Source organism: Mus musculus, chromosome 7, assembly GCF_000001635.26.
Source record: "Mus musculus strain C57BL/6J chromosome 7, GRCm38.p6 C57BL/6J".
NCBI classification, from domain to species: Eukaryota; Metazoa; Chordata; class Mammalia; order Rodentia; family Muridae; genus Mus; species Mus musculus.
In genome coordinates, this window is record NC_000073.6 from 75289100 (window position 1) to 75308517 (window position 19418).

The following is a 19418-nucleotide window of genomic DNA, read 5'->3' on the forward strand; positions in this document are numbered from 1 at the left end:
CATCACCAAATAAACTTCCAGTGGCTGGAATGAATTAAATCTAAATAAGTTTTTGGCCAAAGGTGTCCCATGGAGCCCCCTCCCCCAAATAACTCAGGCTATTGCCAAGGCTATTTTTTGTTCTACACAAACTGATGGTAAGGCCCTACTGCTGACGACAACACCTACAAAAATCACTGGGCATGGAGAAGTCAGAATGGTGCCTGCATAGAGCCTTTCCCCCTACTGACTAGAGCTGATGGTACTGAGAGGTACACTGCAAGGTGCCAGAAAAGTAAACACCAAGCCAGCTATGAACCATTTGATCTGCAATGGTGACCTTCCTTCAAGATATGCTAGTACAGTAGTGGCACACAAGTTATGGCAGTAACCAACCACTATCTGGCTAGTTTGAAGGCCCACTCCATAAGATGGAACCCATGCCTGACACTGCTCAGGTAGCCAAGATTAGATAAGCCATGCACCTAGGAGAAACCCTAATCCTGCTAAAGAAACGTAGTAATTAAGTCCTAACAACATTCTGCTATATTCGTAGATCAGTGTCTAGCTCAGTCATCATCAGAAAAGCTTCCTACTGTAATGAATGGAAACAATACAGAGACCTACAACTGAAATGTGCAGAGAATGAGGTATCTTAAAACAGTCTGTCTTAAATGGGTTGTCTTGATCAAATCCCTCCTCTCACGGCTCAGGGAATTCTGCAGAAGAGTGGAAATATTGTAAGAGCCAGTGGTGAAGGAAGACAAAGGAAACAAGGCCTTCTAGATACAACAGGGATAATACACATATGAATTCACAGACACTGTGTGGTAGCATGCACATGGCTTGTACAGGCCTATGCCAGATGGAGTCCAAGTACTGAGAGAGGAAGTGGACACAAACACATATCTCTAACCTAGAAACTATATCCAATTGATAATCACTCACAAAGGAATAATTTGTTTTTCTCTAATGAAGTGTTACTAGGTATACAAAACACCCAGGAGTTGGTGGCCAACACAAAACAAACTCAATGGTATTTGGGAAAGTTTTTAGTCTCATATTGCTTTGTATGGGCATTTTTAACTCATACACCTTTTGCTTATATGTTATGATTTCTGATTTTGAATTTTTATAGACTTTTTGTGTGTTCAAATGCGTTTATCTCTGCATCTATATGTATTTCGTACATGTTTTTCTTTAGTCCTTTTTGTGCTTGATTGTTTTGTACTATTCTGGTTTGTTTTTATTTTATACAGCTTTGGTTTTTTTAGACATCTGTCCTTTTTTCTAATGAAAGAGGAAGAAAGGTGTATGGATTTGGGTTGGTAGGGAGGTAAGAAGGATTCTGGGAAGAGTGAGGCTGCACAGCCTTTCTCTCCGTATCTGGCTTATTTCATGTGATGTACCATCCTCCAGATTCTGGCTTTTATTTCATAATGTCTTGAAAAGTACTGGGGTAGAAATAGACAAAAATTTAGGAAATATGAGCCCCAGATACTTTGTAGTATCTTGATGGGGACCTACAGTTTGGTCAAATCACTAGAAAAAACAAATCAGGCAAGTAAGAGCATCAGGAATGGAGGAGCCAGAGCCAGAACTGAGAGGGTTAGCTTTGCATGGTGTGAGCTGGCAAACAGGGTACAGGGAACTGGGTCCAAATGGCTCACAAGTGGAGAGACCAGAGAGCTGACTCAGCAGGAGAGACTCCCAGGGAGGGGGAGGGTCTCAGCAACTCCTTCTTCACAGAAAGTCCCTGGGGAGGCCATTTGGGATCCCCATTTGTGAGCAGCAGCATCTAACTGTTCTCGGAGGGCAGGAAGGGATTTTTTTATAAGCCCTTATTCTGAGCCTGCCTCTGCTCGTCTGACCTGCATCTACAACACCTTCAATTTATGAGACATTTATCAACAAGACAAGAGAGGGCAGATAGAACACAGCAGAGGGAAGTCTTAGGAAAAAACATTGAAAATAGTCTTCAGACCAGACTCCTGAAGTCAACAGAAGTCAACAACACTTTACTTTTAAAATATTAACATAAATAGAGGTTGGAGAATATCCCTTCTCCACAAGAACTATTTCAAAAGTCAGGTTTGGTGGTGCACTCCTTTAACCTCAAAACTTAGGAGTCAGAGGCAGGCAGATCTCTGAATTTGAGGCTAGCCTGGTTTACAGAGTGAATTCAAGGACAGCCAAGGCTACACAGAGAAACCAAAATAATAATAATTAATAATAATAATAATAGTGGTAATAATAAACTATTTTAGAGTTCTAGTGTTTTTTTCAGATGTTTTACTATTTGCATATATATAATAGTATGCCTTTGGGAAGGGGCCCAAGCCTAAACACAAAATCCAGTTATATGTACCATGTACACACAGCCTAAAGGCAATTTCATACAGTAATCTTAGCACACCTGTACTTTTTATTACATCCTGTCACACATAAAGCCCACATTAAGCACACAGAAAGCACACACACAGACATGAAATTTTCCACCTAAGGTGTCATGTTGGGACTCAAAGAGCTTTCAGTTTTACAGGATTTCAAACTTCAGATGTCCCCATTGGGAATACTCAATCAGCGAATGGGTTTCTGAGTCAGGAGCAGTGGGGACGGGAGTGGTGGGGAGAAGAGATTTCTGACAGAACTGGGACCTGTGCACTTCAGCAGAGTATGGCTTTGCCTCTTTAAATTTCAGGTGCTCACTTTCATGATCATAGTCGCTGTGAACATGAGAGTGTGAGGGGAGCAGCCCTCCCATCACCGGCCATCCGTTGGAATGAGCTTTTCAGAAAGCCACTTAACAGCACAAATGGAGACCTGTGTCTCAAGGTTTCCCACTTACCAAATCTGCTTCCACAACAAATATTTTTCCAGTCATAGAAATAATCATCATAAAGAAAGCAGCTACCTGGGTAGAGAACTGGAATCCTCACTGACTTCACCAATAAACATGGGTCATTTCCTAATCCCTTACCAACACAAAAACTGGGATAGATCACTTCAGGGAAGGTCCATCAGTTTATAATTACCAGAGCCAGAAGTTGGGTTAGTCATTTGCTAAATCCAGGCAGGTCACTGGGCAGCTTAGACCTAAGCATGAGAACAAGTAAATTGCTCACCATAGCTGTGAAGTGCCTTAGATACATCTTAATTTATTTCTTCATCCACGTTAGCCATCTAATCTCCTCTCAAAGGCTGAGAGATTGTCAAATTAGAAAAGGATTTATCTTTAGAAAGACAGCTCTTACCACTGGGGAAAGCTTGCTCTCCCAGAAATGTCAACCTTTTGTTCATTGCAAAGATAGGCTCCCTGCCTGCATTTTATTTATGTATTTTGGTCTCTACCTTGTTCTAAAAAGTAGAGCAACTGGCCTGAGCATCCTGCAGGGGATTCCATCTGCTACAAGCCAGACAGAAGCTGTGGATTAAGAATAAGAGCCAGGATCCCCGAGCAGATCAGTCAGCACGCCCACACCCCCAGGTCCTGCCTTTGTGCAGACAGCTCATTAACCAGTATATAAAATAATATAAGGCTCCACACAGGGCTAAAGGGGAGCAAGACAGAGCCATGAAGAAAAGCCAGAGGTAGAGGAGGTAGATTTAGCATCACATTCCCACTTGAAAACTAAGTGAAATATACCAGTAACAATAATAATTATAATTGTAACAGGGAGAAGTTCCTTTCTGGTATTGTTGTTACTTACACTGGCTCTCTGATGCTGATGGCTTGTCTGTAGGTAGTTTTCCTAGGGCCACACTGTGCTGGCCCTCTTCAGTGCCTATGAGCATCTCAGCTAAGGTTAGACAAGTCCCCTCTTTAGGATTCAGCTACTGTTGAAGCATTCCTAGGGCTTCTGCTCCTACCCTAACTATTAGGCTTTTTCCTTGCACTTCTCAAGCCCTCATCGAAGCCAAAAGAAACAATTTATTTAGCACTATTACCCATCTTCCCCTGTGGGTATGGACTCTCCATTAAGCTATCTGTCCACAACAATTTTCAAGCTAAATGTACACTCTATGTCTTCATGGTCCAAAGTCAGGGGACATGCCAAGACCTCTTTTCTTTAATATTTTTATTAGGTATTTTCCTCATTTACATTTCCAATGCTATCTCAAAAGTCCCCCATACCCTCCCCTCCCCACTCCCCTACCCACCCACTCCCACTTTTTGGCCCTGGCATTTCCCTGTGTTGGGGCATATAAAGTTTGCAAGTCCAATGTCAAGACCTCTTTTGAGTAGTCATTTTATTCTTATATTATTACAGATCAGCAGGCTTCCAAGGACAAGTCATTGTCCTGACTCCCTTCCTAGAAGTACCTGCAATGTCTACGAGGGACTCTCTCACAGGCCCATCGCCAGGCTTTGTGCAGCAAAGCATCTGTATCCTTGAGCAAGGACTTGCTATAGGTGAAGATGCCAAAGAATCAACCTTCCCTTGAGAGCCCTGTTCTTACAGAGACCTGGGTGCACCAGGACCAGTTTTGCTATCTCTTAAAAAAATCTTAAAGGAATCTCAGAGGCAGACAAAGTAGAGTGACTCTGTATCCTACCCCAGAGCATTTGTTGATGTGTGGTCATTGCCACAGCACTGGAGATGGAACCAGCCAAACTGTCCATCAACAGATGAATGAATGGCTTAGTAAGCTTAGTAAGCTCTTCATCACTGTATTAAAAGACGGCTTGAAACCAATGTGGAGAGGAAAAGGCTTGCTTTGCCTTAGGCTTCACGGTCCATCACTGAGGGGAGCCAAAGCAGAACGTCACAACAGGAGCCAGGAGGAACAAAAGCAGAGACCACAGAGGTGCACTGTGTATTGCTTCCTCCCCACGGCATGTTCAGCTTGGTTTCTTATACAACTCAGGCCCACTTGCCTAGAGACAGCACCGCTCACAGTAGGCTGAGCGTGCCCAGCTCAATAATCAATAACATGCCCCACAGACATGCCACGGGCCAGTCTGATGTCGGTAATTCCTAGATTGAGAATCTCTCATCTCAGACAACTCTAGTTTGTGTCTAGCCAGCACAAATGGATAAAGAAAATGGGTTTTTCTATGAACTGCTGGAGTGTGTGAAGGGGCTGGTCCTACAGATCCAAAGCTGCAGGATCTCCATGACACAGGGCAACAGCAGGGTATCCAATAGGAATCTCAGTGAGGATCCTGTATTGATGGTGTAGCAGAAACAGAGGTCTTGAACCAGACCAGTGACTCATTGCAATGAATATTTGCAAGTAAAGAAGTGTGGACAAACAGATATGGTGTGGGACACACTGTTGTCACACACTACAGATTCCACAAGGAGGATATTTTTTCTTTTGGTGGGGAGGTAGCAAGGGCAAAGAGCGCATAGGAAGAGACAAGGAGGTGAGTGGGGTTGGGGTGAAGGATGTGAAATTCACAAAGAATCAATAAAAAGTTTTTCAAAAGAAAATGTGTTCTCTATGTACACAATGAAATGATACTCAGCCATAAATAACAAAAGCATAAAATATGTGGGAGATATATATATATATATATCTCCCACATATATATATATATATATGGAAAATATTAAGTGAGCTAACACAGACTCAGCAAAACAACAACAATAATAAAAAATGTTCTCTCTCAAATGTAAATCCTCCTGTCACATTTTCAGATTTGTGTGTTTAATTTGGAGTGTATATGGTGGCAAGAAAACTAGAAAAAGAAGATTAAATGAGGTTCTTAAGGGAGGGAAGATAGCACATGTGATATCACTATAGGGAGAGAGGTCTCTGGAGGTGGGAAGATTTAAACAGGCATAGGGAAAGGAGAGGGATTGGGAGAGTTAGCCAAAGCTTCAGATGTCTGAAACCCATATGGAGAGCTAATTAAAAGCATAATTTAACAAAAGGAAGCTTGAAGTTAAGCACCCTGCACAGGTGGATAATTCTCCTCCCAAAAGCCACAGATTGTTGAACAAGAATCCCAGTGGTAGGCATGGGGCCCCTCCCTCTGAATTGTTGGTCAGTAAGACCCCAGAGGTCTCTAAATTAATATAGGCTTCTGACATTGCTTCTGGCTGCCCATCAGGACTAGTTGATAATAAGGCCATATTTCTGAAGACTCAACACATCATACCATAGGGGAAGAACAACGAGGTGGAAAGGGCAAAGGATGGCACTTTACTACCCAAGTCTGTACTCTACTGGATTCAGTCTCAGGCAGGGCTGCTTGTCCCCACCAGCAACAGCCTGAGCAAATCCCAAGAGCTAAAGCCATTTTTCTAGCTCTGTTGGTGCATGCAAAGAAGACAAGACAGGCTTCCCTTCCAAAAGCATGACCCTTCTCTGCACTTTGAAAACCCCACTGGGAATTCTAACCACAGAAAAATCCTGCCGTTGTGAATTCTGTCATCTGTGACATACCTCATTCTCTGTCTATTTTTATTCTCTCTAAGCAAATAGGGTTTTTTTTTTCTCACTTGAAAGTTATTATACCACTGCCAGCTGCTGGGATTACACAAATAAATTGATAATAGCAAAGCAATATGCTGCCCCGTGTTCAAACATCACCGCACAACAACAAAGCAGCCTGCAGTGCCAGCTCCCATTCACAGCCTGCAAACAGAAGCAGCACAAATGAGGGCCACCCACTCTCCCAGCCTCAGAGGGACAGAGTGGCAAGCAGCATGGTCCCAGGATGGAGTTTTACTCTTCCATTGCCAATGTACTCTTACGTCCAGGGAGAATGTGCAAAGTCATGCTCATCCGCCAAGTAACTCAGTGTGATGCAGACACTCCTCTTCCTTTGAGTGGGGTCAGCACCCTGATGCATAGTAATCAAGCATCTAGTTATAAATAAGCTTGCCATACTGAACAACAGGATAAACAATTAATATTAAGAATGTTTGTGTGTGTTTTATATACATAGGCAAAGATGCCTTACAACTTACTAAGCTGTGATATACCCCCTCAGAACAGGGATCACATCTTCTCTGCCTGCCACTAATTCCAGCATCTGGCACAATGGGCCATCAATAAACAGTAAATACATACAAACAAACATATGTACATACATACATGCATACAATGTACATACATAATACAGGTAAAGGAATTTAGGGAGGAAATCTGCATTTTTTTTTGCTTCTGTGCATTTTAGTTTTTTAATGCAATCCTAGAGTAAGCAAGATAGCTGTGAACACTTCAGCTCCTAAGTAATGGAGGAGAGCTGGAGAAAATGGCCAGACTCTGGAAGGCTACGATGCTCTCCCACGAAGCTAATGTTCCATGAACTTTACTGCAGCTGAAGGAGTCTGCTCAGTGTGGCAAATATCTGTGGGGTTTGCCTACCTAGCAACCATGTGCTCTTCTTAGGTAGCTTCCTTTGAAGAACGTCCCCCCCTATTCTCACCACAGGCAATTTGGGCTTTTCACATTTTGACATTTTGGTGTAGGTGTGGGTCCCAACTAGGCCAGGCAGAGTTTTCTTAGCCCAGAGATGAATCTTAATCACAACAAACCTAGAAAAAAAAAATCATGGTGGAGGTTGTCCCTTCTGTGTGCTTCCAAACAGCTTATCTATTAGTGAGGCAGCCGCCTAGATTGTTCATCGACATACTGAGACGTTGCTAGAACACAGTAAGGGATTCACACCAGTGAAGGCTCTTCCCATAGAGTCACTGCTCTGCTCACTCAGCAATGGTTCTTGACCTAACTCCTTCACAGAAGTCCAGGGCAGTACAAAGTAGAGAATTTCAAGCCAGGAATTCTGGGTCGTAAATCTGCCCAGGAGTAGTAAATCACTTCCCCTCTTAGCCCCTCCGTCTCTTTCTCCCTAGCACGAAGGAACTAGGACCAATGCCCACAAAGGGGCCTTGTGTGTTAGCTCAGCAGAAATTGACCCCCTGAATCTCGGGCATCGGCAAAACAAAGCTCACATTGTGGGGCCACTAAAGCTTTGAGTTTAAAGCAGTTAATCCCTTGGCTGATGACTGGAACAAAGAGGATTAACCTCAGCTAAGACAGTCACCATCCAAATATAGAGCGACCCCAAGAACACATGAGACACAGAATACACCCCGCCTTCTCTCAAACTGGCTTCTCATCTTATGTTCTTTCTCTCTTGGCTGTTAGTAAACTCATAGTTTAATCAGCTCCTAAAAGCTAAGGGGTGAGATTGTCAGGATCTTCTCCTTGTCCCTCCACTGCCTTCCTAAATTCTCCAACCCAGAGTTCATTGATCCTCCTTTGAAACACACACACTCAAGGTTCTCCATGTCTAGCACTAAATAAATAAAGCATACATGCACCATGTGCCAGCAACCACGTCAGACATCTGACCTAAGAAAGCAGCCAAGATGGCAGTCTCAACTCTGAAACCAATGGGAATGCTCCTGTTGTAAGCTGTGTGCATCACTCGGTACTCCATACCATCATCTCCTTCAGGGTTCTCCCACAAGCCCAGGAAGCAGATCTTACAGTGGCCAGTCCACAAGTGGGAAAACTGAGACTGAGCAGTTAAAGGTTGGGCATGAGGTTATGTAGCCAGTAAGTATCATGGAAAGGCTCTTGATTTCAAAATGATAGAAAATTCTAGAACATTCCCAACATTTTGTAGGAGAAACAGTGAGAGAAAGAAAAGGGGGTGCTGGATTTTGGTCTCTTGAGAGGGTATATGTACTCTCAGAATATCTAGAAAGACCCTGGAACTGGAGTTTCAGACAGTTGTGAGCTGCCATGTGGGTGCTGGGAACTGAACCTAGATACACTGGAACAGAAAACAGTGTTCTTAACTGCTGGGCCATATTCCCAGGCCTTAATTATGTCCTTATTTAAATTTAAAGCATTTCTAAAGAGCAGGAAGCCTGAGTGATCTCAGCTGTAACTTTTTTTTTAATCTCTGTGTGAAGAAGAAACATAGTAGGACTTTTCTGCCATGTATGGCCATAAGCTTGCAAAAAACTTGTTTATGAAGCTCCAGACTCTGTGCTGGTGGCAATCATACTAGTCATGACAAAGGTGTCAGTGGGTGATGTCAACTGTTTAACTTGACTCAGCCCTTTCCAGGGCCAATCAGTGGTCCAGCCATTCTCATGTCCATTCTCAATCCAACAAAAGAACTATAAGGTGGCCACGCCCACCTGAAGTGATGCTGGAAGATGCAGTCTGCATAGTCAGGATATGGAAGGAAAGGTTTCTGATGACCAATTTGCCAGTATTTGTCACAGGCTCCAGAAGCAAATAGTCAATATGGTTAGTTCTGAGTAGAGAAATGAATGCAGTGTGCTTAGCTGTACAATGGGAGTTATGGATGGCCTTTCCTCTTCCTGGTTTCCTGGATGCCTATAATGTGGTTTCAGTATAATTAAACTGTCTGAGAGAAAGAGAGCAAGCTCAAGCCCCCAATTGGTAAGGATTCAGACAGCATGGGGAGAACCACACAATCCAGGTGGTTGGGAAATAAACCCACCCGGTGCTAGTCCTTGCCTCTCTAGAATACAGAACAGTCAGGCCCCACTATAAACTTATGAATCAGCACGTCCTTTTTAAAGGTCAGTGTTCTGGGAGGCACTGATGAAGCTCGCCCCTCTCCCACACTGCTCCAAACAGAGCACCTGGGTATTTCCATATCACCCATCCCGGGCAGTGATGTTCTAGGAGCTTCTTTTTCTTTGTTAAGTATTTTCCAGGATCTTTGACTTAACGCTTCACCAAATGAGCCACCATGCTTGGTCAGGGCTATTGCTTCCTCTCTGAATGGCTGTCTGTGATCAAGGCCAAATTAAACTCGTGAACCACTCAGGTCGCACATAGCCAAACCTGTGGCTGGAGAGCTAAGGATTCAAAGGGCCATTTTTGAGGGACAGAAAACTGAGTTATTCTGCATGGTACAGTGGCCCTTGAGTTTTTTCCTACTTGACACACACACAGCAATGACTTTGAAACTAGAAGAACTTCCGGGGAAACTCCTTTGTGTGCACTCATGAAGCAGTAAGGCCTTCTCTAGACCTCCGTACGAATGAACTCACACCTTCTTCCCCGTGTTCTACAGGGCAGGTAAGTCCACCATTATTCCTATTTTTCTGATTGAAAGACTGAGGCTCAAGGCTGCCACATGACTTACTATATGAATAAGAAGCAGAGCCCAGATGGAAACCTAGGTTCCCTGGGTCTGAGTCATCTCAATATATCATCCCAGGGATAGCAGTGCAATGTCCCTGAGTCCTCCAGGGTTCAGATCAGGAGCTCCTGGCACTGCTGTGTCCTCTCCTCCTCCATCACCCAGACCCAGAACTCTACCTAGAACATACCACTTTTTCCTCTCCCTCAGACCTAGGCTGTACTCCAGCAAGGCTCCCCATGTCTATGCCATCTGCTACATCCCAGATCAAGCAAAAGTCAGCTTCTGTGTCTTGCCAATAGAGCAGAGGCCTCGGGCAAAGCAGGAAAGACGACAGGAGTAACCTTCACTGGACCCAGACTCTGGGGCACAGCCAGGAGAGTCCCAGAATACTAAGTATTCAAAGGAAGCTACTGAAGGACCCACCCAGCCTGGGACGCTGGAACGCTCCTAAGATGGTTTCTGGATCTAATGATGAAGTGAACCCAGGCCCCATTTTCCTGTTCTCTCTTCACCTTTCATAGATGCTTGTGTTTCTACAGCCCCACTGAGGACGACTCCGGTTATATATATATACACATTACTTACTGTAAGGTCTTAGGTAAGTTATTTTCTTCCCCAAGGCCAGATGAGGAGTGTAGATTCCTTGCTTTCTAACCTCCCTTCAGCTTTGGGACATTAAGATCTAATTCATCGCAGGCCTTTTACTCCCTTGGACATGTCCCAGACCTGAAAAGGAATCTGCCTAACTTTTCCCTAAAGCAAAACCAGCCCACCTGCAAGTAATACTGAACAGCTCCATTACCCTGAGCAGCTTCTCTTCCTTCTCCTTAGCAGATTCTTTTGCAGCTTCCACCATGGAAAGATCAGAATTGTGATGCCCTCCTACCTACAGGAGTTCAGGAAGCCTGGAGGTTCCTGAACTTGCTAACCACACAAGGATGACAACAGAGAGAGCACCCAGTTCCCACAATGTACAGTCTGTTTCACCCACTGGACACCTGAGCTTTGAGGCTACAAGTCTGGAAAAACCACCTTGTCCTATAGCTATGCCGAGCTGATGGAAATGGAAACGCTGTTGGGTAAAGATACTCGTGTCTCTGAGCCTCATGCTTTCCCATCCCTAACGGGGATGCAGGAGGAAAGATGTAGTGTCCTAAAAGACACTAAGTTCTGAGGCATTAAGCAGTCACCATGACATTATGCAGGCTGAAGAGGTTGTGTGCACAAGAACTGGTGGCAGGCACAGTAGAATCCCTGTAACAAACAGGTTGCCTCCAAAGGCACAAGGCCGAAAGACAAAAGACAGGAGGACAAAGACCACGAACCTGTGACGTGCTAATGACCAAGTCATCACTGTGTATTTCCTGACCAAGCCAATATGGAGCAAACACGACAACCCTCATCCAGGAGAACAAGGACAGTGGTGAATGCTCATAGGTATATCTGTACCCACACACTGTGCACATGTGTGTCTGCACTGAGGAGAAAGAGAACCTCCAAGTACAATAATACCATGCAGAAGATTTTATGGGAACAGCCCCCAAGGAACTCCAACAAGAAAATCAGTGTCTATATACTCCAGGTGACTGAGAGATTTCCATCAGGAAATGCCAACACACTATGCCATGCTGCAGGACTAGCTGGCTTATAACAGAAGACAGACTGATCTCCCTCAGAGTCATGTGGGCCATTTCCAGCCTACAGGGTCATTATTATTCAGCTCTCTAATGTTGAACACTAGAGGCCTCATCCAAAACACCTAGACATCACTGCTAATGTCACATGTGAGTTCTTGGGTCTCCCTCCAGCTGATATGGGGATGCTCTAGCTAACACTGAGTTCAACACAACTCTGAATCAGAGAGTGAGGCGAGAACTACAGAGCCCTTGGACATTTATTATTCCTCTTGTCATCATCATCATCAATGTTATTGTCACTATCACTGTCACCTTCACAATCATCGTCATCATCACCATCACCCTCATATCCTCATCAATTGATAACTGAGAAAAACAAAGCCCCACAGAAATTAAATGACTTGCTCAAGTTTTCACAACTTGAAAGTAGCAAAGCCGGAGTTCAAATTCAGCTCAGTCTAATGCCAAACCCGTTACTTCATCAAAAACTCCCTAATTTAAGTATAAGATGTACTTACTAGTTTTTCTGAGTTTATATTTGTCTATTTTGTACTGCTATAACAAAATCCCTGAAGCAGGGAACTTTATGAAGAGCTATTGACGTGGCATGTGGTTTGGGAAGCCTAAAGTCCATGATTGGGTGACACCATTTGGTCACCTTCTGGTGAACTCCAACATGTCAGAGAAGCAGGCGAAAGACCAGACATGTGAAAGGGGCCTTGCTTTATAAGGCCTGTTCCTATGAGAGTTACGTTACTCCATGAAGCCAACACTAATGCCTTTGGAGGACAATGGCCCTGTGAGCTAATTACCTTGCATAAGCTCCACCTCTTAAAGGTTCCAACACCTCATTTCTATCACACCAGAAGGCAAGGCAAAGGAAACTTTGAGGGTGTTGTGTGAATTTTCCCTAGAGATATAAACAAAGTCCGCTCTCCCTGACGAGGCCCCCAAGTTGAACATGGTGAACAAATAAATTTATGAGGCTTACATACAGAAAAGCATAGGTGAAAGATTACTGAAAGGAGAATAGGAGACTCCAAAACAACCACATCACTAAAGGTCTCACCTCAACATGAATAATGACTTCCCATGGCTATATAGATGGTGTTCACCTATTCAGTCAATGTGCCAACCTCAGAGCACAGACCTCAACATCTCTCCATCTTAATATCTCCAACCTCTGCATCCTAAGACCATAAGATCATGCACAGCTGGGGCAAAGTGCATACAATGGAAAAGACATGGTACAGAACTGGGTGGCTAGAACATCAGATGAGGGTCAAATGACCATTCTCATGCTCTCTATGAGAGAATCTCAACCTTGTTGAAGATCTCTTAGAGTAACCAGGGGTGCTCTGATTAAGAGGGTAATGGCAATTATTCTCACATAAACTAAAACTAAACCATAGGTTTCCATTCTTTCTTTACCATATTCTCTCTCTCTCTCTCTCTCTCTCTCTCTCTCTCTCTCTCTCTCTCTCTCTCACACACACACACACACACACACACACACACACACACACACACAATCACTTTCAATTACAGTACCTACTTTTTCTTATTCCAGTCCTCCTACCATAGATATTACAAACAAAATTGATGCTCACCCCAAATCAGCTGGTCTCTGAGTAGTCACTGAGAAGCACATAGCCTGGGATAGATCCCCTTCCAACCTTCTCATTTTCCAATAATAAAGACTGCCTATGTCTCTCCTTTTATAAACAGAAACACATTGTGCTAGATACTGTAGAAGTGGGATTTTTCAAGTAAGCTGGTGACATGCTTTCACTCAGCATAAGCTGACTTAAATAACTTTCTCCTCCTTCCAAAATTCTTCCTTGCTGCTTCTGCTTCATCTCAAATTAAAAGCAGTACAATAATAATCCAAGAACATCACACCCCTGAATTTCAGCCACTTCTCCCTGGAGGAATTTTTTTTCTCCTTATTTTTTTTTTTTAAGTCTGAGCTATTTTTTGGTTTCCACGTGTTTCTCTTTCCAGCCTTGTTGATCCGTGTTTCTTTCTATAAGACATAAGCAATTGAAACCCTCACATTTAAAGCCTGTTTTCACTCCCCAAGTTCTACAGTTAAGTCTCCCATGAAACCTTGAGAAGAAGAGAGATCTCTTCAGAGTTATACTTCAAGGCCCAGCAGAACAAGCCTACAGTTACCTCTAGTGAAACTGTTCTTTTCAGTCACCCCACAGACAGTCACTGAGCACATGCTGGCAGAATCTGGACCCTGGCCACATAACAGTGACTCAGCTCACTGAGGGGACAAATGCAGACCTTGCTGGCGTGATTGGAACTTAAGTCCCCGTCCTGGGCTTCTTCTCTGAACTCTTGATACATTTGTGAACGTGACTTCTCCACTGACTATCCAGCGGCTCATATTCAATAGCAGGAATGGCTAATCTATCCTGTCCCTTACCTCAAAATAATGAATCCTCCTTTCTCGCACCCAAAGTGTAACTCATTAGAGATCGTGTCTGCTCTACCACCAGATATATGCAGAACTTGATTGCTTTTCAGCATCACAACCCCCATCCCATCTGATCTAGACCACCATCCTCTCTTCCCACATCTCTATCTCTTATCACAGAGGTTGCACCCTGACTGAATTCCTTAGCCTAAGCTCTAAAGCTCTAGCGGTCACCATGGAACATAGATCAGATAAAGCAGCCCGTACTCAGAAATGTCCAGGGACTTTCCATCTCTGTCAAAGCCCAAGTCCACTCGAAGCCCTGAACTGTCTGACTTCAGGATACTCCGCTGATACCATCAACTATTGTGCTGGCTGTTTCTCATCTTGTCCTTTCTACAGAGTCCTACTTCCCGTCCCTGAAATGTTCCAGCACTCTGTTGCTTCAGGACCTCTGCATTCGTTTGCCTTGCTTTGAACAGTCTATAGTGGCTCACTCTTTTGTTTCTCTCACACCTGTCCAATCAGTTACCTGATTCCCACCCCTTACTTTGTAGTGCCTTCCCAACACCATTCAAATATCTCCCTCCTCCTTTCCCTGTTCGGTGTTCCTTCACTGCCTAGCCCAGCATACACATACTCGTGTATTTATTTATAGATATGCCTCCCTGACTGGAATGGATGTTTCATGAGGTAGAACTTGCACTATGCTCAACTGATGCATGTCCTGCCTATGACATTCCTGGAACTAAAAACCACTCAATCAAGATTTAGTGAATGACTGTCTAAAGATGCATATAAATATGGGGAAAAAAAGACAGTCCATAAGCATTATCCATCCAAACTGAGTCAATAGAGAAAGGAGATCTAGCCACAGGAACTTAGTTTTTAATGTATTTTTGTTAATTCCTTGAGACTTACATCCATGCATACAATGTATCTTGATTATATTCACCCCTGACTCTTCCCCTAACTACTCAGTTCCAATGCCTATACCCAATCCCTCCCTACTTCATTCTCTCTCTCTCTCTCTCTCTCTCTCTCTCTCTCTCTCTCTCTCTCCCTCTCTCTCTCTCTCTCTCTCTCTCTCTCTCTCTCTCTCTCTCTGTGTGTGTGCGCGTGTGTGTGTGTGTGTGTGTGTGTGTGTGTGTGTGTGTTTCTCTATCTTTTGAGTCCAATGTGTGCTGCCCATGTGATTTCTGGTGCAGGGCCGTCCACTAGAGCACAGATGACCTATGGGAACCACACCCTTAAAGAAAACTGTCAACTGTCAATAGCTCCTCAGCTAGGGGCTCCTGAACACTTCTCCCCTCCATGCACAAGGGAACTTAATGTATTAAGAACCACACATTCCAAATTCTTCCCCTCACTGTACCCTGCTCTTTGCAATACTGAATATAATCGCTCCTCGGTCTTTTTGGCTAAGATCAACTGAAGAAGTGAAATTTATTTCTTTACACCTTCACATGGGCTTCCTTGTATAGTGCTTTTGTTAATAAATGGGGATCAAGAATGGTACGTCAGCTATATAAGTTTAGACTTAGAGAGACCATGCACACTTTCATCTTCTTTCCTTTTTTCTTTCCTTCTTTTTCTTCTCCTCCTCCTCTTCCTCCTCCTCCTTTTTCTCTTCTATTTTTCTAGACAAGATCTTACATAGTTGAGGTTGGCCTTGAAATTGCTATGTAGCAAAGGATGACTTGGTATTTCTGATACCCTGCCTCCATCTCTTAACTGCTGAGATTTCATACCTGTATCACCGTGCCCAGTTTATATGGTAATGGAGACCAAATAGAGGCCTTTGTGCATGCTAGGCAAGCAGTCTACCCACTGAGCTACATGCCCAACCCATACACTTCCACTTTCTCCTGATTCTCTGCCTCTGCCATGTGAACCTGCCCCAGCTATACAGGGAGAAGAGGGACAAGCATGGTCAGAGCCCAAGTCATCCCAAGTCAGGTCATCCCAAAGCAGCCATTTTTCAAACTCTCCATCAACAGAGCCAAGTCACATGAACAGGCACAGCAGAAATCAACCAAGTACAACTCAGACAGATCTCTTGGCCACTCCATACACATGAGAGAAAATAATAAATGCTAGTTGTTCAAGGTCACTGAGTTTGAGGGTGGTTTACTCTATACTCTCTTAAGACAAACCTTAAAGTGTGTGACCAGTTCTTCAGGTAGGTCTCTAAGCAGCTCTGCTCTCTGTAGCTTGGACGTCATGAATGGGGGTCTGCAGGACTTACATACACTGGCCATAGAACAAACTGTCTCCACCACTGAGGATCAATAATGTGGCATGCAGAGGAACAAAGCTATTCTGACATAGCCCAGAGAGACAGATCAGGTTTCTGAGACTAAAGAGTATAACTGAGAGGCAGACCTTGGATGAGAAGTAAATGCTCTCTTCTGAGATGAATTGGGTGATGACCAGCCACCCTGACCTTGACCCAGCCTCCCCCCATCCTATTTCACAGATGCTTTCACAAGGTTTTCAGCCATCAATCTCCCCCTCGCCCATTTCACTCATGGAACACTGCAGTAGGCTTACTGCACCACAAAGAGCTGATAGAGTCCTCAGATCCCCCCCCCCCCATACTGCTTTCTCCAAAGGACAAAGCAGCAAGCTGTGATCTTTATATTAAGCTTTTGGATGGAAGCCCTAAATAAATTCACCATCCAGCCATACGTAAATGCATTCCATCGTGCACTGAAGGTCAGTATATTTCCAGATGATCCCAATCCTTTCCGTAACCACAGAGATTCTTGCCAAAGAAAAGAGAACATGAGCTAGTGGGGACAACACCTGCCGGACTGTTCACTAAAGGTGACTCTGCTTCGTCTGGAAAAGAAACAGGTGTAAACACGGTCCTCCATCTGGGGGCTAGGAATCAGAGTCACCGAGCTTGCCTTGCAGAGATGTATCCCTCTGGCTTGCTGCATTAGATCCTGTTTTGAACTGTCCAAGTACCACTTCCTACCAGATAACCTTCTTTTAAACACGGAGATTAGGAACTCAGCCAAGTCCTTAAACAAGAAGTCAGTGCTGTATCTTAAGCGACAAATATATAAACAGAAATCATGAAGCAAGACAGCAGTGACCTTTTCATGTTATCCTCAGACAGTTCTCACCACCATCCCCCTCATTCACACAACTGGGCTTCCTGGGTCTCTTTCTTGTTCTCTTATGTGTTTGTCTCTTGTCTCAGGCTTTTGCAGGTTCTGTTACTCTACTCATACCGCCTGGCTTTCTCCCTCACTCTCACCAGAGTTGGTCAAGATGCCCTCATTATCAACTATCTCTCTGACCACATAGATAGCAGATAGATATGAAAGAGATAGATGATAGATTAGATAGGTAAATAGATGATAGATATGAAAGAGATAGACAGAGAGATGATAGAGATGATTATGATAGAAGGGTAGAAAGATAGATAGATAGATAGATAGATAGATAGATAGATAGATAGATAGATAGATAGATGGATGGATGGATGGATAGATAGATAGATAGATAGATAGATAGATAGATAGATAGATAGAAGGATAGATAGATAGATAGATAGATAGATAGATAGATAGAAGGATAGATAGATAGATAGATAGATAGATAGATAGATAGATAGATAGATAGGAAAGAGATAGACAAATAGATGATAGAGTTGATGACAGACAGACAGATAGATAGACAGGCAGATAGACAGACAGATAGACAAATAGATAGATAACAAACCCACTCCAAAACTTGCAGCACTTCTCATGTTTCTTATTCTACTTTATTTTTCTCCATCTCAGCTCCTGGGCTAAAATACTAAATACTTATTTATTTGTTCAGTAATACACTTGCACACACACACACACACACACAGTTTGCTCAATGCTACAGTTGCCACATATAGAGAAGTGCCTGTCACATGGTAGGAACTCAATGAACAAACTTAAGTAGCAACTTCATGCCAAATGATCACTATATGATGATTGTTAAACGATGAGCAAATACTTTTAAGTGTGTGTGTTACATATTTATCATGACAGTGTCGTTGCTTCCATTTTACAGATGATGAAATCAAGGCTCGAAGAAAGGCTAAGATACTTGCCAAAGACCAGCTCTCTTAGAGCAGTCAAGGCCACACTACCCACAGTGTGCCAGGTTATTATTCAAACACCTGGTGCTTTCAGTTACAAAATGCATGTAAGGCACACCTCTGGCAAAAGAAATAACCCACCAACAATGTTGGCTTTTTGTCCCACAAGTTGATCTGCTCTGAAACTCCCTTAGAAATTGCAAGAGTCCCTGCCTTTGTGAAAAGCTATTTCAATACTCCATTGTCCTGAAACTTAGAGAAAATACTTATCAAGAGAACAAAAGTAAAAAGCCGGACCTGCATTGGTGTGCTTTGCCCTCAGTGCAGCCTTCAGAGTGCCTCCTTGACACTAGTCTTGTTCTGCTAACATCAGCTCTGCCTTCCCATCAGCCGTGATGGTGATGGAATGGGAGAGGGTTGCAGGATATTCAAGAGCAATGGCTCAAGAAACAAAACCAATCCCGAACTGGTCACACCTCCTTACTACAGGTGTTTGTCCCCCACCGGGTGTGAGCCTGTGCCACATTAGGATTTTGTTTCCATCACCTCTTCATCCCTAAGGATCAATGCCACCTCTGACACATAAAACCGTTGGGCAAGTATTTGCTGACTCAGGGAAGACGCAGATTGTGCCTCACTCACCATATCAACTGCATCTTCTAGCAAGCCGCCTCTTCTGCAAAGGGCAAGGGAAAGCATAGAAGAGACCGCCAAGCTGGTTGCAATGTCTAGTTCCCCACCATCCACACACCTCTCACCCCTCACCTGCCCCTCCTTGAGACCCAGAGCCACCCACATTCACCTTCCAAACAGGCTTAGAAACCAGCAAGCATCCCACAGCGTCCCACCCTACCTTACCCAACACATCTGCATCAAGTTACCTTTAAACGGAGCCTGTTTGCATCTGCAATTTCTGGATAAAAGATAAAAGCATTTGGGCAGCTGGATCTGCTGTACCCGACAGATGAGAAATCTACCACTGGTCTGCTGCGGAGGGAACAGCAGCGCCTTGCTCCTCCCTAGCTAACGGCATTTGCTCACCCATCCCTGCAAAACAAATCATGTTCTTTTCCTTGCGCTAAAAATCCATCCAGAAAAAAAAAAAAAAAGAAAGTCCCTAAGAAACGGCTCCCACGCCCGCGGAGGGCGCCCTCAACACAGAGAAACACACACAAACCCCAGTCCAGAGCCAGC

General features: G+C 43.8%; 1 protein-coding gene across 7 annotated transcripts in view; it reads right to left on the minus strand.

Moving 5' to 3' along the window:
* Positions 1–19418, minus strand: part of Sv2b (synaptic vesicle glycoprotein 2 b) — a 194369-nt gene that overhangs the window by 174206 nt on the left and 745 nt on the right. For 3 of the 7 annotated variants that reach the window (NM_001109753.1, NM_001360573.1, NM_001360571.1), the window contains exon 1: positions 19106–19287. The exons of 1 other annotated variant lie outside the window; for it this stretch is intronic. The gene's annotated coding sequence lies outside the window, so the exon portion shown is untranslated. Of the gene's footprint in view, positions 1–13322; positions 13511–18521; positions 18847–18866; positions 18901–19105; positions 19288–19418 lie in introns of those variants that run through there. 3 more of the 7 variants (NM_001360572.1, XM_006541059.3, NM_001360574.1) reach the window with 3 other exon arrangements.